Source organism: Leptodactylus fuscus, chromosome 1, assembly GCF_031893055.1.
Source record: "Leptodactylus fuscus isolate aLepFus1 chromosome 1, aLepFus1.hap2, whole genome shotgun sequence".
Classification (NCBI taxonomy): domain Eukaryota; kingdom Metazoa; phylum Chordata; class Amphibia; order Anura; family Leptodactylidae; genus Leptodactylus; species Leptodactylus fuscus.
In genome coordinates this window covers 142999566-143016026 of record NC_134265.1, presented here as the reverse complement: position 1 = coordinate 143016026, position 16461 = coordinate 142999566, and the positions used below count along the sequence as shown (strand labels likewise).

The 16461-nt window shown below is 40.4% G+C and overlaps 1 protein-coding gene across 1 annotated transcript in view; it reads left to right on the top strand.

Moving 5' to 3' along the window:
• LOC142208944 (growth arrest-specific protein 1-like) overlaps positions 1-16249 on the top strand; it is a 127334-nt gene extending 111085 nt beyond the window's left edge. The window contains exon 2 of the mRNA XM_075277836.1: positions 16240-16249. The gene's annotated coding sequence lies outside the window, so the exon portion shown is untranslated. The remainder of the gene's footprint in view (positions 1-16239) is intronic.
• The last annotated feature ends 212 nt before the right edge of the window (positions 16250-16461 follow it).

Below are 16461 nucleotides of genomic sequence, written 5' to 3'. Positions count from 1 at the left end.
AAAAAAAAAAAAACTACATTAATTAAATCCCAATCTGTTTGCACTTGCTTGACTCATTTAAAAAATATGTGACTGAGCAGGTTTTTCTAATAAGCATAAATGAGTTAATGGAAATTAATGAAAGAGTACTACTGTGTCAGTGACAAAATTTAATCTACATTTTTTGGCTTAAAACTGGTAAACTTTGTATATCAAAATTAATAACTTCTTTAAACATTTGTTTTAATAAGGGTCAATAAACTGATCACCAGATACCCCACTGCTGGGACCCCCAGTGCCCCTCTGTTATCTGTGTGTTAATCTGGCAGCAGGTATTCAATTCCCCTGCAATGCCACCACAAATGTAGCATTGCATAGTTTCCTTTTAAACCAATGAGCTCACCATGTGATGAATGGACACGCTGTTTTCGCCAATGTGAGAGACTATTCTAAATAGCACAGCGTAGGCAAGGGCACCATTACAGATTTTGCTTTGGGCCCCAGAGATTTCAGTTATACCCCTTAGGAGACTATAATTGTAACCACTTGCTGTTTGGGTTATTTGATGCAATTAGATGTGAACAAAGACTGTCTATTAAGTTGGTATTCCATAAGAAGGTATTTGAACCCCTATGCATGCACGGGAATTGCTAGTTATGCAATTCCCCAGTTCTGCTGCTGAAACCAGGAAGAGGAAGACAGAGACAGTAAGTTCTAAATTGGACCCAGCCCCTGTCCCTGCCTACTTGTCTCAGCTACCCTAGGCGATAGCAGGGCAACTGGGCGACAGTCCCTCCTCTGAATAAGCGTTACACAGAACAGAGCAAGACAAAACAACACAAAACAGAGTCAGCAAGCCAAGAGTCAAAACCAGAGAGACAAACAGTAGCAAATCGAAATCCTAAAGAGTAGTCACAAGGGAAGTCAGAAATACAATACAATAAAATAGCAAGAGAACAGCTTTGTCAGAACAAGTCACAATAGCCAGTAAACCTGTGTGGGCTGATGACCTGTTTATAGGAAGTCAAGAACCCGCCCCAAATTTGATTGGCAGATAGGCTGTCAATCACACAGGTAAGGCTAAGATTAACTATTAGAGGAGCAGAGGATAACCAAGGTGAAGGATATGGGTGTGGTGGAAAATCAAGTACAGAGATGAGGGAATAACGCATTGTTCAGGGAGTGCAACGAGAACCAAAAGCAAAGAATCATAACTAAATATGCCTCTTGCGCCACAGCGTGGAAGAGGGTGGTGCAGAAACCCAAACAGGCAGAGATGTTACAATGCATTTTTTGCATGCTTTGGATAATGGCTAGCAAGCTTGGCTATTTATGTCAGTGCACAGTATATTATATGTATGCAGTATAGACGCAAGAGGTTCAGGGTGGCAGATATGAGCATGTTGCCCATCTGAAAGCTTAAATTAGAGATCTGTAAAAGCAAAATTAAACACTGAGGTAAATGGACACATGAGGCTATCAGTGTCAAAAATGGCAGCCCCTAACAGCCGAGAGAACAGTCCAACTAGTAGTGAGAGGGGGACAGTCGTGTAGGTAAGGCAAGGCAGTTAGTGGTTATAGGGTATTCTATAATCAGGAAGATGGATAGAATAAATTGTCGCAAGGACCACCTCAACTAAATAGTGCCAAGCTTCGGCATGGGGTGGAACAGGTGGACAAATTGCTGGGTGGGGCTGGGCAGGTCCCAGCTGTCGTAGTCCATGCGGGTACCAATGATAGAATAAATGGTAGGTGGATGCGCCTTAAGAATAAGTTTAAAGAACTAGGATCCAAGCTGAAGGAAAGGACCTCCAAGGCTTTTGCCAAACACCACACAGGAAAAGCAGTGGGAGCTAAGGCAGTTTAATGCATGGCTCAAGTCTTGGTGCAGGAAAGAAGTGTTTGGGTTCCTATAGCACTGATCTCACCATTCACTGACGTACAAGCTATTTTCCACAGATAACTTGCACCTGAATGGAATGCTGTGCTGGGGAAAAGAATTCTAGTGGGGGTTGTGGAGCATCTAATCTAGGAATTCAGAGGAGGGCCAGGCAGATACAGGGGTAGATAGGTCAGAGAAGGGACAGGCTGCTGTGGTGGGTGGAAAAATGGATTGTGGTGTGGAGGATTAGAATAGTTAATAAGGAGATTCATTTATTACAACTGAACACTATAGACAAATCTGGCCATAACATTTCAAGAATACAGATTTCTGGTACTGAATGCATGAACTTGGATGACAATTTAAAGTGTACAAATGACAGAAGCCTAGTGAGCAAACTGGGGTAGGAGGAAAACATTGATATATAGTTGGTGTGGCTGAGACGTGGCAGGATTACTTACATGATTGGGCTGTCCCGGGATTTACACTCTTTACAAAGATAGGGCTAAAAGGAAGAAGGATAGAGTATGTATGTCACAAGTAGCATGAAAGTGAGTGTGAAAGAGGCAAATGTGGGTGAAAATTGTGAGGATGTGGAATCCTTGTAGGTGGAACTATTACAAATATTACAACTACCTGGCTATTGACAGTGGTCATGGTACCACATTGTCTGCAAAGGAGAGCAAATTCATCAACTTGTTGCAGGGCAATTTTATAGTCTGACTTGTAGAAGATCCAAGTAGACAGGATGCTCTGCTGTATCTGATCATATCTAATAATAAAGACGATTTGTGAATGTCACTGTTGGTGAAAACTTTGGTAATAGTGACCATAATGTAATCAGATTCCACTTAAAGAGGACCTTTCACCACTTTTGGGCACAGGCAGTTCTATATACTGCCAGAAAGCTGACAGTGCGCTGAATTCAGCGCACTGTCGGCTTTCCCGATCTGTGCCCGGTGTGAAGAGCTTACGGCCCGGTACCGTAGCTCTTCTATGGTCAGAAGGGCGTTTCTGACCATTAGCCAGGAACGTCCTTCTGCCTCACGGCGCCAATCGCGCTGTGCTGTGGAGCGGGGAGGAACGCCCCCTCCCTCTGCTCACACAGCTTGTCCGTAGAAGAGCATTAGCATCAGCTTTCTGGCAGTATATAACACTGCCTGTGCCCAGATATGGTGAAAGGTCCTCTTTAATTTGTAAAAGCAAACACAAGTTCAGAGGGAAAAAATCCCTTTTTTAATCCCCATTTTAAAAAGGCCAATTTTCCCAGGTAAAGGGCTGCACTTCACAATGTATACTGGGGGCAGTTGTTGTCATATAATGATACAGAGGTTAAGTGGGAGACATTTAAATCTACATCGAGCAAATATAAAGCAAAATATATACCCATAGGGAACAAGTATAAATGTGTTAAATTAACCCCCTCCATGGCTTACAGCTCTGGTTAAAAGAGCAATAAACAATAAAAATCGGGCACTTAAAAAATATAAATCTGAAGGGTCAGCTTTAGCCTTTGAGAATTATAAAGCCCTTAATACAATCGGTAAAAGGGAAATAAAATAAGCTAAAATATATAATGAAAGGCAGATGGCTATGGAAAGCAAAACTAAGCCCAAAAAATTGTATAAATGAAAAAAAACAAGGACAGAACAAGTAGGCCCACTAAACAATGGTGATAGAGAGTTGGTCACCAAAGATCAATCAAAAGCAGAGCCCTACATGAGTACTTTATCTCTGTGTATACAGAACAACAGGGAGTAGTTGATGTAGATGTCAGCAATGCTGGTAATAGGTCAACCAATATACTAAACTGGATAAACATAGAAATGGCCTAGGCCAAGATCCAGATGGATTACACCCACAAATACTTAAAGAACTCAGTCCAGTCATTGTTGTACTCCTATTTCAAATTTTTAGGGATTCTTTAGTGAGTGGTACAGTGCCAAGGGACTGGCGCAAGGATAATGTGGTGCCTATTTTCAAAGGGCTCTAGATGTACCCCAGGTAATTACAGACCAGTGAGCATAACATCCATTGTGGGGAAACTGTTAAAGGAGCTCTTAAGCAACTATATACAAGAGCATGTGACTATACGTAACATTGTAAATGACAGACAGAAGTTGTCAGACTAACATGATTTGCTTTTATGAAGAGGTGAGTAGAAGTCTGGACAGAAGGGAAGCTTTGGATATAGTGTTCCTGGACATTGCAAGGATGTTTATCACTGTCCTTCATATACATTTATTGGATAAAATCAGGTCCATCGGCTTGGAAAATATAGCTTGTAATTGGAATGAAAACTGGTTAAATTATCCTATCCACAGAATTGTGGTCACTGACTGCAGCTCGGACTGGCCCTCTGCTGTGAGTGGTGCATTGCTAGGTCCACTGTTATTTAACTTATTTATTAATGATATAGAAGATGGGATTAATAGCAATGTCTATGGAGGATATACATAGGTGTCAATCATGCTTGGACAGACTGAGAGTTTGGGCATCCACATGGCAAATGAGGTTCAATGTGGGTAAATGAAAAGTTATGCATCTGGGTAAAAATAATATGCATGCAAAATATGTCACAGGCCAGGGATGGAATATTACCACCTTATAAGTCATTGGTATGACCCCATCTGGATTAAGCAGTTTGGTTCTGGGCACCAGTACAAAGAAAGGATGTCCTAGAGTTGGAAAAGGTTCAACAGATGAACACAAAACTGATAAAGGGCATGCAGGACCTCAGTTACAGGAGAGACTAAAGGAATCTGTTTAGTCTGGAGAAGAGGCGTTTAAGGGGAAATATGATAAACCTGTATAGATATATAAATGGTCCATACAAGAAATATGGGGAAAGGCTATTCCATGTAAAATCCCCTCAAAATACAAGGGGATACTCCCTCCACTTGGGAAAAAAAAAGGTTTAATCTCAAGAGCTGACAAGGCTTCTTCAGTGTAAGGACTGTGAATCTGTGGAATAGCCTACCCCAGAGCTGGTCACAGCAGTCATAACTGAGCTTCTAAAAAAGGATTAGATGCCTTTTAGACCAAAATAGTATTGATGGCTATGGAAATGTATAGAATGTCATGCCCTCTCTCATCCCCTGGATGAACTTGATGGACATATGTCTTTTTTCAACCATACTAACTATGTAACTATGAAGAGAATCCTCTTTCTGCTTATAAAAAGAAAGTTACCAGATAGTCTTCTTGAGAGGGCATTTGCTCAGCCATAGACTCTGCAGGACATTCTCCATTCATCCCTGCAAGCCCTTCCCCAACACATTAAGAAATTATTAATATGTAGAGACACAATTGCCGTGTGAGAAAACACATGAAACGCTGTGTCTATAGTATGCCATCTCAAAGCACCGAATGTACTGGACAAAATCTTACTTAATCAATCAGCATGCCCAAACATCCCAATGTTGAACTGGCAACTAAGGAAATCCTTTGAATCTTGGCCAAGACAACTACAGGAGGCAGAAGTGGGTGTCACAATATTGAAAGGGTGGCATTTCTAATGTGGGACAGTTTTGAATAAAGTATGGTGAGAGACGCATTTCCATGTTTCCATAAAGCCATTTATGCTTTCAACTTTCCCCCGCACTTTCAAATCCGGACGGGCTCACACATCGCCCAAAATTTCAGGAACACAAAACAGATCTGTTCCATGACCTGTGGACATGTAGTAAGATCCAACAGCTTTGTGAACAGGTACAACAATTTGTTTTTATGATATAGAGAAGGGACATCCCATTGAAACCTTTGATATATCTTTTTCACTACTAGGGAGAAGTAGGGAGAACAGATGATTGTAAGTAGAATCTACACAAACTGTTCCACACTGTGTCGATAGTTGAATGATAGATCCTGTGGTAATGGCTTTATCTGCAGGTACCATGTATGGAACACATTTTTAATAAGTTATAACACCTTACGCATATAGAAAGACTTGATACATACAAGCGGAAGTCTACCAACATGGCACAATTTTTCAAAAAAATTAATGTTGTATTTCTTTTGTCAGTAGACAAAACTAGTTCATGGCTCCATTCACTGTCACTCAATGGTACCTCTTGGAGCAGTTAAAGGGCTGATTGCGAATTGATTACTATACTTTTGGGAGGTGGACAGAGGGGTTGACAAGAGAGGATCTAAGAGACTATTCACTCCTTAATTTGCTCCTAATATTAGGGTATAGGAATGAGAATGCACACTAAAATATAACTTTTATTCGTGTACTTAAAAAGTAGGTTAGAGGACATTCAGGTGCCCCCCAGTGTGATGTTGGCTAGCTTGGATGTGGAAGCCCTGTACAGCTCCATACCCCATCAATTGGGATGTGGGGCTTTCAGGGCCTTCCTCGCAACGCGTGGCAGCCATTTTGAGCATCACAATGCTTTCGTTCTCCAACTTCTGCGGTTTATCCTTGAGCGGAACACCTTTTCATTTGACGGTAAACTCTTCCACCAGCTCAGGGGAGTTGCGATGGGGAGCCCCTGTGCCCCATCGTTTGCAAATCTCTGCCTGGGCTGGTGGGAGAGGGAAAGGGTGTTCTGCGAGTCAATGGACTCCTGGACATGATGGATCCTCCTCTGGGTCTGTTTCATAGATGATGTATTCATCTTGTGGGACGGGCCCAGGGAAGAGTTCGCATTATTTGTACGGTCATTAAACACCAACGACCTTGGATTATTCTTCACGTTTGATATCCAGGAGGAGAAAATGAGTTTTTTTGGACCTGGTTATTTCCAAGGAGTCATTGGGTCGACTACGTACGTGTGCACCGGAAAAAAAAAATGTTGCAATGGGAAAGTCAGCATCCAGGTTCACTTACATCAGGGATACCAAAAGGCCAATATCTCAGAGTCCGGAGAAACTGCTCCCATCTCTTGGATTTTCAGTCTATGTCCAGAGATTTAAGGGGCAGATTCACCAGGAGAGGCTACCCTGAAGGGGTTTTACATAAGGCCTACCAACATGCACTCATTACTGATCGTACACAGCTTTTGAATCTGCGGAAACGTATACAGGAGTTGTATGAGATTCGGATAGTCGCTACGTTTGATAGTGCAGCCGTGTCGGTGAGAAGGATTCTTAATACATCTTGGGATATCCTCAGAACTGACCCCATTGTACGATCAATTATTGGCACCAGACCCAACATCACCTTTCGTAGGGGTCCCAATCCGAGAATAGTAATTTCCCTCCCCCTCCCTGTTAGCCACCTACCCAATGTGTATACTTGCTGTTTGTATGTAGGTTTTACAACTCTATACCTACAGTATGAGTGAATTAGAGATCTACATAACCAATTGCAGAGTATAATTGTACACTGTAAACAGCCAGGGCTCTGCTTGTAGTTTTCTCTATCAATTCACTACAGTGAGGGATATCTTGATGGACTAACTATCAGGGGGTTATTGAACAGCAGAGGGAAGTATGGAGGTGTGGAAGTACCTGATTGCTAGCGTGACCTAATATCGTTCTCTCCTTCAACAATCTGGGGAGATGGTGTGCTAATACTTTTGGGTTAGCTTTGCATGTATAGGTATCCGGCCTTGGTATAGAAAACATTACCACACACACAGTGAGGAATGTTTTTATTGATATTTGTTTACACTCAGAAATTTTCAAGGAAACAAATAAAAGTTATATTTTAGTGTGCACTCAAATCCCACAATTAAGTTGTTTTGCTATTGCTAACTGCACACATACCCTTTCCAATTTGGTTACTTTTGTTATAGGAATAAGAATGGCAAGATGTACCTACCATGTTAGCTCTGGAATAGGAGAGATATGTTACTTTTTTTTTTGTATTGTTTTTTATATTTTTTCGTCGTGGCGATACCACCTCACCCTACCTAAACTATCCTTAATGTGATTATATTGAGGGTCTGCATACCCATTGTGTTATATTGTGAGATCAACTTGAATTAAAAAAAAAAAACATATCAAAAACTGTATAAATGTGATCACTGATCAAACAGACCCATAGAATATAGGAAACATCATTTTTACCGTATGGTGAGCGTTGTGAAGAAAATAGGGGTAACTGCAGCCTTTTCTAAAAGGCTTTTTTTTTTTTTTTTTTTTTTTTTTTTTAGATTCACAGTACGTTGCACAGAATATTAAATTATGCCATAATAAACCACATTTTGTCTCACAAAAAATAAACCCTCAAAGGGTTCAGTGAATGAAACATTAATAAATGTATGGTTTTTGGAAGCTGGGAAGTAAAAAACGAAAACACAAATACAAAAATATTGCGTCCTGAGTGGTAAAGTTTGATGGCAGAATACTTGAGCTGTGTTTGCTCTGTTTGGCTAGAAACACATGTATCAAGTCCTTTATTCAGGTAAGGAAAATGTTTGTTCTCGTACCCTGTTAGCCAGTGGGTAGGAAATATATACATATATAAAAAAAACTTAATAGTCTTCAGTAGTTGATACCTTTTTAATGGCTAACTAATAATGATGACAGATTACAATGTTTCGGAACGTCTAGGCTCCTTTCTCAAGTAAATTTAAAAACCCATTTCTGAAGGATGCATATTTATGTACAAAAGGACACATAGGGATAGAATTCTAGGACCCTCTATCCCCCTTCCTCCTGGAATTCTATCCCTATGTGTCCTTTTGTACATAAATATACAACCTTCAGATATTGGTTTTTAAATTTACTTGAGAAAGGAGCCGAGAGTTCCGAAACGTTGTAATCTGTCATCATTATTAGTTAGCCATTAAAAAGGTATCAACTACTGAAGACTATCAAGTTTTTTTTTATATATATATATATATATATATATATATATATATATATATATATATATATTTATTCAGGTATTCTCCCTAAAACCTCAGTGTATAAATGATTTAAGATTACAGAGATTATAACAAAGAAAGCTACTAGCTGTGTTTGTTTAGTGATTATCTCAAGAAGAAGCTCACCACAGGAATGTTAGCATACAGCTCTCCTTTAATGTTGCTTTCAATGAACAACATGGTCACCTTTCATCACAGGATTTAGGATCCTTATCCTAACCTGTCATGTAAGTAATAATTTCCGTAACAAATGACAGTTTCCTCTTTTTGCTTCATTGGGAATTGGGATACTGTTCATAAGAGTCATATCATGGATGAACTAATAAACAGTTTATGTTATTTTATTGCTCTTTTTTTAAAGACATTGAATGTTAATGAAACCTCTTAAACATTACAACAATCTTTTAGTGTCTTCTTTAATACTACACAGGATTTCACACCATAATCTGATATTAACAAACAAAAGTAATGGTTTTGGGTTAGTCGCTGAAATTGTCACTGAATGCTTGAAGCAATTCTGCATCTGAAATCATTTTTATAATAATTTGGATTTACAGCAGTAAGACAATATTTATATGTGGGACCATTTCATCGTCCAAATAGTGCAGGGGTCCTCAAAATTTTTAAACGGGGCCAGTTCACACCATTGGAGGGCCGCAATATAGTTAAAAAAAAAACACTATGAAAAAATTCCTTCCCACACAGTATTAAATGCTGCACAGTATCCCCTCTCCCCACACAGTATTAAATGCTCCACAGTAGACCCCCTCCCCAGACAATATTAAATGTTCCACAGTAGCCCCGCTCCTCACACAGTATTAAATGCTCCACAGTAGACACCCTCCCCACACAATATAAAATGCTCCACAGCATCTCCCTCCCAGCACAGTATTAAATGATCAACAGTAGCCCCTCCCCACACAGTATTAAATGCTCCACAGTAGCCCTCTCCACACACAGTATTAAATTCTCCACAGTAGACCCCCTCCCCACACAATATTGAATGCTCCACAGTAGCCCCCCTCCCCCCATGGTATATACACAGTATACACACACAATTATGCTTACCTGAAGTCCCATGAAGAGCGACTGGGCATCCTCCTCCTTCAGACTGCAGGCGCTGATGACTATGACATCATGGCACCTACACCGGGGCAGAGGTCACACTCTGCAGTCAGTGTAAGCTGCGTTCGCGCGGACTGCGGCCTACACTGATAGCTTTCAGCTATATGTGCATTTACACATACAGCTGAAAGAAGGGATTGCTCACTAACAGGGAATCCTGTACCAGATTCCCGTTAATGAGTGATCTGGGCGACAGCACAGCAGAGAGGGCTGTGTGGGCCCTCTCTGGCACGTGTGCCATAGGTTTTCCATCACAGCACTAGGAGCGTCATTATAGGTGCGCCTCTGCCGGCTGGCCTGAAAAATGTCCTCAGTGGGCTGTATGTGACCCGCTGGCCGTAGTTTCAGGACCCCTGACCTAGTGTATACCACAGTCATGCAACTAAGTACTTTTACAGTTGCATAGATTGCCAGTCACTGTAATGATAAAATACATCTACTGCACAATATAGGGCTTTTATATAATCGGCTACACTTTTCAACACAGTTGAGGCAAAGCTATGCCAACATATAAAAATGTATGAACACTGTAAAAATTGTATATCACAGCCTTGGTGTTTTGTGTGATCCCATTGTGTAATATACTAGTACTGATGCACGAAAAACTAAACCCTGCCGGTACAGGTATTGTTAGACAGTCCCAGAAAAAAATAGTGATTCAGCATCCAGTCTAGTGTAGACTTAAAAGATTTACATACTTTAATTGAGCCATTTAAAATTCCACAATCACCAGAAACCAGTAAAAAATAGCAAAAAGACACAGCACTTACATATAGTCGATACTTGGGTTACATAGGACAATGGATACACGAAAAAAACTTTAGCTGCCTACGTGTTTCAGGGTCAAAGCCCCTTCCTCATGGCGAGGAAGGGGCTTTGACCCTGAAACACGTAGGCGGCTAAAGTTTTTTTCGTGTATCCATTGTCCTATGTAACCCAAGTATCGACTATATGTAAGTGCTGTGTCTTTTTGCTATTTTTTACTGGTTTCTGGTGATTGTGGAATTTTAAATGGCTCAATTAAAGTATGTAAATCTTTTAAGTCTACACTAGACTGGATGCTGAATCACTATTTTTTTCTGGGACTATATAAAAATGTATGCCAAAATAGCATACATCTAGCTACTGATAGCAGTCCACACATTCCAAATGTGATGAGAACCTATCGCATGGTTGAGGCCCTATGTTGTATGAAAGCAGCTTTTTGTGCTGCAGATTTTGCTGCGTTTTTTTTTTTTTAACCAACGCTAGGAGTGAATTGAGCAGAAGGCAGATGTATAAATTCTTCCTATATATTTCCCATTCCTATTGTAGCCGTTCTTGGTAGAGATGAGCGAGTAGTATTCGATCGAGTAGGTATTCGATCGAATACTACCATATTCAAAATATTCATACTCGATCGAATACTACTAGCTATTCGCAGTAAATATTCGATTCAGAACCAGCGTAGATCAGCTGAAATGCAGTGTATAGCATTCAGCAAATCAACGCTGGTTCTGCAGCAGGCTCATCTTTGCTAGTTGGGAGAGCTGGCAGCTTGCTGTTACGAGGGAACTTATTTTTTCTCATAGGAATGCATTGACCAGCGTTGATTGGCCAGTGTACAACATTCGGCCAATCAACGCTGGTTCTGCCGGAGGCTCGTCTGTGAGGAGGCAGAGTCTAAGATCGGACCACAGCAGTCTCCATTGTGGTCCGATCTTAGACTCCGACTCCTCACAGACGAGCCTCCGGCATACAAGGGAGACAGTGTATATGTCAGCCATAGGGAGGCAGGGACTTGGCTCCTGAAAGCATAGCTATTTAGTACAACGATATACACTGTCTCCCAATATAGACAATATTGAAAATATACATATAGACAATATAGACAATATACACTGTCTCCCTTGTCTGCCGGAGGCTCTTCTGTGAGGAGGCGGAGTATAAGATCGGATCACAGCAGTCTCCATTGGCAAGCTGCCATCTCTCCCGACTAGCAGACAAGGGAGACAGTGTATATGTCAGCCATAGGGAGGCAGGGACTTGGCTCTTCAAAGCATAGCTATTTAGTACAATGATATACACTGTCTCCCAATATAGACAATATACACTGTCTCCCTTGTCTGCCAGAGGCTCATCTATGAGGAGGCGGAGTCTAAGATCGGACCACAGCAGTCTCCATTGTGGTCCGAACTTAGACTCCGCCTCCTCACAGACGAGCCTCCGGCAGAACCAGCATTGATTGACCAAATGCTGTACACTGGCCAATCAATGCTGGTCAATGCATTCCTATGACAAAAAAGTCAGCTCCCTCGTAACAGCAAGCTGCCAGCTCTCCCGACTAGCAAGGATGAGCCTGCTGCAGAACCAGCGTTGATTTGCCGCAGGCTCGTCTTTGCTAGTTGGGAGAGCGGGCAGCTTGTGGTTACGAGGGAGCTTATTTTTTATCAGTGCAACTGCAAGCGCTGTGCAGTTAAAGCGCATGGACCCCATAGACTAAAATGGGGTCCGTGAGCTTTAACTGCACTACGCTCCTCCTAAACACTCTCCTCCTGTTATTCGTGGGCTTGGTGACTCTCCTTTAGTCAAATAGTGGTTTCCCCTGAAACAAGCATTTTTTTCCCATAGACTATAATGGGATTCGATATTCGATCGAGTAGTCGAATATTGAAGCTCTACTCTAAACGAATCTCGAATATTTCACTGTTCGCTCATCTCTAGTTCTTGGATTTGGTTCCAAAAAATACAGTAAAATCTGCAACAACAAAAAAACACTGCGTTACCTTAATGTGTGGCCTTAGCCTTAAACTGTAATTGTCATTTGAGAAAAGTTCTGACTTGTTAGAGTGACATGTCCGATGTTTTGATTAATCTAAGTCTTGGGTCTGAGACTTCCACCAATGCTGAATCAGAAGAGAAGAGTTTTTCTGCTTTAAGACTCCAGCAGCATGACTTTTAGGCTCCAAGAGCAACTATGCTGCTCCTCAAGATAGACAATGAATCTTATTTTCCAGCATCCATTCATTAACTGTCCTTCTTCATTCCTCTAGTGTCTGATATGACCTCAGAGTAAAGAGTAAAGATTATCTTGAGAATTGTGCTCTCCAGCTGGAGCAGACACACAGGTCAAATCTGAAATCTTTTCAGGGAGGACTACAACATCTGGGGCATCAAAGAATAAAAGTGCTTTTTCTCCACATCCCTGGGACTCTGAAACATAAGAAAGGTATAGTTTTTAATCTCCTAACAGCATCTACAGCACTACGGGAACAGTTTAAAGTAGCTGGAGCAGTGATAGACTCCCTTTAAGATAGTGGTACATTTTATGTGGCAGAGGCACCATTGGGGACCCCATTTCTACCACTGCATCCCCTATAATATGCCTCTGTCCTTACATATATCAACATTACATTCAAAACTATAAGGTTTCATTTGATTCCAGCAACTCTTTGTTGCATTATTTTTTTTGTCAATCTGTACAATGTTTAAAAATAAATAATCTACAACTGGCTAAAATTGTTCATTATAGAAATTTATATTTGTTTTATTACCTCCACCGTTTTGTATAGTAAACTTGTGTACTTCTTTTTCATAAAACACATATATGTTTTTTATAATGAATTCATGTACAGTAGCGTATACGATTTTTATCTTTAAGCATAGTATTACAATAAAAATATGTCAAGTAGAACACTTACTCTGTAACTTGTATTTTTCAGTGGCACCCATTGATTCCCATTCTTCCTACAGTAAACTGATCCAAGGATTGTTTCAATTGGTTACTGCTTTGGGTTAATTGAATTTTTTATTGCTTCACTTAATCCTTTCAGTCAACACCAAGTTACATTGAATTAGTTTACAACAAACCACAAATTGCAAATATATGCTTCACATAATAAAATGTTTCCTTCAAAGGATTTTTGGTTTTCTGCACGTGTATTTGTGTGTTTTACCTAATCTCTGTATAAGCCATTGTTTACTCTTAGAACATCGGAGACTTTCTTCCTATTTTGTGAAATTCTTTTTTGTTATTCCAATGAAAACTATATCCATATATGTAGAGCTTTAAGCATTTTAAGCTTTGTGAGCTTTCACACGAGGAATTTCTATATTTCTTGCAAAGCCCATTACATATGTTCTCATGTAAATAATATTATATAACTATCTGATTAAAATACCAGCAAAATACAATGAAGCATATTTATTAATAATGCTTTAAATTTAGAAACTTAAAACTAGAAACATCTAACCCTGGAATCTAACTTTGATTTATTAGAATAAAATAATGTAAAAGAAATATATATGCGGCCCTACCTGAATTTCCCCATGTGAGACTATTAAAGGATTATTAGAAAGACAAAAAAGGGGGGACACCGAGCCGATCCTCGTGTAGTAAATCAGGCTGAGAGTGAAATATTATTGACAAACAATTGTCTGCTCACCTGACAGGGTTGTGAGAGCGTCACAACAACCCAAAGCACAATCAATATCTGATCCTGGGAAGGTAAACCAGATGGAGGGCAGCAGCTGGAGGACGTCACAGGGACATATCATGTAGCAACAGGAAAAGGACCAACCAACCGGATAGGTCAAGGACAGCGCTCACCCAATTATTAGGAACCTTCTTTATTGAACAACACTCAAAGGGAATAGCACAACGTGTTTCGGACCCATAGGTCTTTTATCAATTGCAAATGTACTGGCCTGGGATGGCTTGGAACTTCAAGTTCCATGCCATCCCAGACCAGTACATTTGCACTATACAAAGCATATGTATCTGGGAGAAATACTTCATTTTCTGGAAAACTTTCAGGGTTACCAACACTTATGGCAAAGACTGTATAATCCAGTGTACCTAAACTTTTTTAACATTTTCCAAAAGACTGTCTTTTTGGTATTTGTTTTGCCAGCATATGTCAGGATAGTGTAGCCTCAATTATTTGAACAGTGCAGTCGCCTACACTTAAATGGGATCTTCCTGAGACTATCAAATATATAATAATAATAATAATAATAATAATTAATAATAGTCTGCTGTGCCATTGCCACTACTCTGATTCTCTCATGCTGTGCTGCAGTGACCATTTTAGTGGTTACTTGGGTAGTCAGGCACATAAATACTGCAAAACAGTAAACAAAGATACTCTGCAGCAATGATGTCTACTCTTGTGATCACAGTAGACAATCCCTGGCTTCACGTGGTTATTTGGGGATATCATCAAGGAAGGTTAGTGGTGGTCATTGGACCAATTGTAAGTGAATTTTGTGAGATTCATCCTTACACGGCCCTACTTACCAATCCCCGCTAATGCCAATGGCTGCCTCCGCTTCCCCTTCAGCCCCCCAGGGAGTCCCATGTGTCCTATATCACATCAATATCAGCAATGTTCAGGTGCTCTTCAGTAACGTCAGAAGGTAATGGCCTATTTTGGAAAAAAAGCAACAGGGGTCCCTTTAAGGTACTTTCACCACTGGCAACATGTGTTGTATATCAAATAATTATGTAGAAATGGATGTGTGAATGAAGACATATAAATAGATGCATATGTATGCCGTCTGCAAAAAAATACTGATTGCATACATACGTGAAATGTCTGAATATAGCATTGTGTCTCAAACTCTTCCATCTTTCTATTGTGAAAAAATGCAACCAAACTCCAACAGATTTAGATTTTGTGCAAATGCCACATCTAAGTTGCATGATATCACAATGTGACACCATAGAGATTCATTGAATTTTTATTTGCACAACTTCTCTGCAGCTCTTTGTCACTCAACACATGTTGCCATTTAGACTTAGCCTTAGCCCCCTTAAAGACGACCGTGTGCTAGGTCAGTGTGCTATCTGGGCTTTTCCCAGGTAGCAAACTAACCCATTCATTTCTATGGGCCCATCCACATGACTGTGTGGCCGACAGTCCGCACCACAAAATATGGAACAGGTCCTACTGCTGTCCAATTTTGCTTCCGTGGCTCCTACTCATAACATATGTGTGTCGTCTGCGTGTCGCCTATGCTGTTTATTAATGGCAGCTGATAAGTACACGGTCATGCGCAACCAGCTTTATAGTCAGAGATGGGTCTGATCTAAGGCTAGGGCTACACTCCTGATATGTGACCAAAGATTTCTGGGTCACTTTGGGACTCATTCAATACTGTAAATGAATGGAGTCACATTTCAACCGTGAGGGTGCTTTGACTTCTCAATCTTTTTGTGACTAGAGGTTAGTCTCATAACCATCAGGGTCACAATGTGACTCCATTCACTTATATTAGTGAAGGAGTCACAAGCTGACTTGGCAGTCTTTGGTCTTGCGGCAGGAGTCACAGCCAAGGTTGCCTAAAATGTTGGAGAAAGATGGAGGTAAACATGGGTGATATGTTGAGTATTTTTAAAAAAAAATTCCACAGTTTTGTTTGCAATATGAAAGAAAAGGTTCAGCGGGTAAGAGAATAATAAAGGATCTTTTAATATTATACAATTGATCAGAATCAGAACATGTAACTGTGTGAAAATATGTACCTTACGTGTATTGTCAGTAAAAAGATATTTTAAACAATCGTTCATAGTCTATCATTTTGGTTTTTCCCCCCTTTCTTACCTTTTCTTCCAGTTGGGGTTATGCTCTTTTGGATTCAGGGAGCAGTGTGTCTGAAGTCTGTGCTGTGGGA